At 55.0% G+C, this 4,361-nt stretch overlaps 3 non-coding genes across 3 annotated transcripts; 1 reads left to right on the forward strand and 2 right to left on the reverse strand.

Moving 5' to 3' along the window:
* Positions 1–801: 801 nt before the first annotated feature.
* On the reverse strand, positions 802–873 carry TRNAE-UUC. The gene has a single exon. It is a non-coding gene; the product is annotated as a tRNA-Glu (tRNA).
* A 2,108-nt stretch (positions 874–2,981) lies between these two features.
* Positions 2,982–3,053, reverse strand: TRNAH-GUG. Its single transcript has one exon. It is a non-coding gene; the product is annotated as a tRNA-His (tRNA).
* A 519-nt stretch (positions 3,054–3,572) lies between these two features.
* TRNAN-GUU lies at positions 3,573–3,646 on the forward strand. The gene has a single exon. It is a non-coding gene; the product is annotated as a tRNA-Asn (tRNA).
* Positions 3,647–4,361: the final 715 nt, after the last annotated feature.

Here is a 4,361-nt window from a genome sequence, read left to right on the forward strand (position 1 = left end):
CAGGTCTTCGGAGCCGGTATGGAAGGGAAAAAGGAAAACGTGCCCAGGGCCTGGTGTATAGAGTCTACGGGGGCGTTAAATGCAACAGCCCTTGTAGAAACGGATTTGACTGTGATGTCATCGTTTTGACATCCTGGTGTTGATGCTCACTCCTACCCCGGCTTACGGCAGCGACAACAGTTTTCCATTTTGTGCGCACTTGACATGCTGCCTTTGTTGGGTCACTTAACATCACCTGGCTAGACCGCTTAGTCTGCGAATGGGACAGCCTTCCAGGAGGACCCGTTCCCCTCCCACCGCTCCCCTCCCCTGCCTCTCAGGCCGGGAGGGTATCGCGTCCAGGCACCTCTCCCAAACGCCAAGTAAGCCTTTTATGCGCGGACGGAGCTGAGAGGCTCGGCCCACCAGCCGGTGTCCAGGGGTCCACAGCAACACCGCGACGTGCTTGGCCTCCAGAACTCGGTCGGATCTGCGTCCCTGGGGCGGTCCCACAGGAATCTGAACCTCCGCACGACAGTGTGAACCCAAGCCAGATGCTTAGTCGCTCTCTGAGGCCACTCCTGGGGGCGGCTGACTTGGAGCCCAGCAAGCACAGTGCGCCGTGTAGAGCGGCCTGGCGTCCTTTCCCCGGAGCGCTGAAGGTGAAGGAAGAGTCGGTGCGGTGCGCAGCGCAGATGACGGCCAGCACAGCTCCGGGGATGAAAAGAAGATTGGGGCACCAAAAAAACCAAAAAACCAAAGCCCAACAACCAGCCTACAAAACCAAAAGCCAAAAAAAAAAAAAAAAAAAAAATGCCCCGCTTCCCTGACCGGGAATCGAACCCGGGCCGCGGCGGTGAAAGCGCCGAATCCTAGCCACTAGACCACCAGGGAACCGACGGAACCCTTCCTTCCCCTTGCTTCTCACCAGAGTGACAGTTTCCCCCTGCGCTCTGGAAGGCCTCGGGCTTTCTGGGAGTTCATCCGTCCTCCCAGGAGTCCTTCCCTAAGGACCTTCCCTCCCCGCTCTCTCCAAAGCAAGAGCCCTCAGGAGACGCCGAGGGCTGGCAGGTCCACAAGTGGCCGGGTCCGGGCTGCACCCCAGAGCTGCCCGGGAGTCTCGCCTTCGCGAGGCGGCCGCGTGCGGATGCGAGGTCGCCGTGAGGAGGCGCGAGGGGCGGACCCCGCCCGGCGTGAGACCCCGCGGTCCTCAACATCCCCCAAAGGACTCCGAGGGAGGCGGCGCGCCGACCAAGACGGCTTTCAAAGAAGACCCGGCGGCCCTGAACGACTGGATTCCGGGTCCCGCCCCGCCCTGCAGCCTGCTGCCCCTGCAGCGTGCCCACCGGACATTTGGCCTGTTCAGCGGCCCCGCAGACAACTGGAGATTCCTTCTCCCCGGAGGGTGGGGTACATCAGAGGATCTTTGACCACCGCGGGGTAACCGCTACGTCGGGGGGGGGGGGGGGGAGGATCCTGTGTCCCACACGGAAGTGAGCGGGATGAAGTGATGGCATGTCTGGACCTGCGTGTTGGTTACATGAGTTGTTACACGTCTCAAGTGTATCGCACTGTGTGAAAAAGAACAAAACGGGTGGTTGTGTGGGTGGTGTGGCTTACGCTACCGGACTTGAAGACTTACTCTGAGCCCCTATAGTACCGTGCAATGTGCCAGTGGCATCGGGAGACACACACAGACAAATGGACCCACAGCTGACCTGGTAAATTCGTTTTCAAGAAGAGCAGTTCAACGGAGAAAGGAAATAGGTTCAATATGGGGGGAGGGAGAGGGAAACAGCTTTATTTCCACCTCACAGTACACACAAATGTTAATTGGAGGTGCCTCATAAAACATAAAAGGTAAAGGTATAAAGCACTTTTTGAGGACACTTTGTGACTAGGTGGTAGGCAAAGATTTAGTAAACAAGACCCAGGGGGAAAATACGTCTAAAAGAAAAGACATGATCATCTAGACTTCATCAACATTAACCATATCTTCTCATCCAAAGACCCCAGGAAGACGATGAAAACAGCAAGCGACAGACAGGGAGAACGTGTTCACAAAACCCATCTGACAAAACAAGCAAGCAAGCAAGCAAGCAAGCAAGCAAGGGAGAAAGCATACAAACCCCCTAACCTGTCATTATAATGTGTGAGGAGCTCCCCCAAACTGCTAATTAAAAGAAAAAATCAAACAACTCAAGTGTTTTAGATGGGTAAAAGACATGAAACAGGTCCTCGGGAAAAGAAGATACACGAGGCCGAAGTAGCCCGTAAAAGAGTGCTCAATATTTTCAGCCCTCAGAGAAATGGATACTAAAGTCACATTGAGATAGCACTACTCCCAGCAGCACGGCAACATGATAAAGAGAGGGACACCCCCACTCTTGACAAAGATGTGGCACGACCACAACTCCAGGTGGTATCCCGATGAATACCTTTTGGCGTGGAAAGCGGCTGCCCGAAGGCCACCGCAAGTAACGAGGGAGCTCACCGTGAGGACGGTTAAGGAGGATCATAGAGAGCCAAGAATGGAAAAGTCCGCGGAGGCAGAGATTGATTCGCAGGGGCCAAGGTTCAAGCCGACAAACAGGCCTATGGAGGAGGTGTCACCTAGGTGATGGAACCTTTTGTGTGGTCTTTCAGACCCTTTAGATTTTGAGGGCCACAGAGACGCCGTTTGGCAGCAACTAGAGCCCACCATATGAGGCTCCTTGCTGGACAGGTAGAGGGCATCGAGGACTGTGCCATTTTGGAGCGGCGCTGGAGATGAGCCCTTTAGTTGATTTGACTTGAGGTCAGAGTCCAACGGAACGGAGAAGGTCGCCAGGTTAGTGCTGTGGCGAGTTTTCCTTTCCTTCCCTTCCCTTCGGGTGAAGACGTGGTGGCGCGGGGTGGCCAGCGGAAAGCACGGGGCCCTCTCTGTCCCCCAGGTAAGGGGCGCAGCCGGGGCAGGTTGAAACCCAAAGTAAAAAGAGAGGAACGGCGAGTGCTCCAGATACTGCCGTGACTCGGATTCGAACCGAGGTTGCTGCGGCCACAACGCAGAGTACTAACCACTATACGATCACGGCGCGCCACCAGCCCGATGACAAGCCCGGCCGGCGCTCGAGCACTTTTGCCGCAAAGTCATTCCAGTTTCCGCGCTGCTTTGTTCCCGGACAACTGCGGGCCGCCCTTGGATTCTCCTTCCCTTCTTCTCCATTCTGACACGCGAGGAAGAAAAACCATCAAAACCCATTTTCCTCGTCCCCGGATTGGGCTGGTGGCTCTGCACAGGCGCCCTAGGGAGTCTCCTGGTCCGCGTCCACGCCTCCCCCGCTTCTCTCTTGGCGTTTGCCCCTTTGGACCTCGCCCCACCCCGCCGGCTCTCCAGCTTCCCCCACAGCGACCGCAGGCGAGGGGAGCCGCAGCGGCCCCGCCGAAGGCCGGGTGAAGGCGGAACAAACGGGAAGAGCCGTCCGGGGAGCCCAGCGGCGTTCAGCTTCCCTCAGGCGCCGCTGGCCTCAGACAGAGGGCGGGTGGCTCCTCCTAGCGTTTGAGGGCCTTGTGTGCTCTCTATCGGGCTGTGGGCGGGGCCTCCTCTCCCGGAGGTCTCTGTGGCGCAATCGGTTAGCGCGTTCGGCTGTTAACCGAAAGGTTGGTGGTTCGAGCCCACCCAGGGACGCGGTAGCCCTTTTCTAGAACGTAGAAAGCGTTTGGCACTCGCGCACAGTCAGAGGACCTAAGGTCCTCACGGATGAGAGCGGGAGAGCTCTGGAGGAGAACCGGTCGCCGGGAATCCAGAAGTCCTCGAAAGAGTAGAACCCTCTGAATGCCTTCCAACAATGCAGTTTCTTCCACCCTTTGTTTGTGCTAGTATTTATTTAGCCCCTTCCTTAGATTCTTTACATTAAGTTGGTTCTAGAATTTTATGGTTACAAACACTGCTTTAGTCCTCATTCTTGTACACATCTTTGGTCACTTGTACCAACATTTCTACAGGGTAGAGTCCTAGAAGAGCCATTGCTCTAATAACATAGCGTTTACATGGTTTTTGTATGATCCGACTTCCCCGCCCCGTGGGCTTATCGGCTATCACTCTTTCTTTTGTTATTTCAGCTACTGCTTTGGGCTTCATAACATATACATCTGTAACTTGCCAGCTTCCCTCCAAGTGATCCCATGCCTCTTCCCATTACTCCCCTGCCCACCTTTAGGCTGCAGCTATCACGCGTTTCACTTTGCATGTTAGAAAGCCCAAAATCCATCGTTATCACTTTCGTTTCATCTGCTCCATGTTTTTTTCAGAGATTTAAATAATAATTTAAAAAGCATATGTGTGTGGGTGCACATATATGTATATATACGTATACATGTGTGCGTATGTGTGTATATATATG

Source organism: Prionailurus bengalensis, unplaced genomic scaffold (genome assembly GCF_016509475.1).
Source record: "Prionailurus bengalensis isolate Pbe53 unplaced genomic scaffold, Fcat_Pben_1.1_paternal_pri Un_scaffold_98, whole genome shotgun sequence".
NCBI lineage: Eukaryota > Metazoa > Chordata > Mammalia > Carnivora > Felidae > Prionailurus > Prionailurus bengalensis.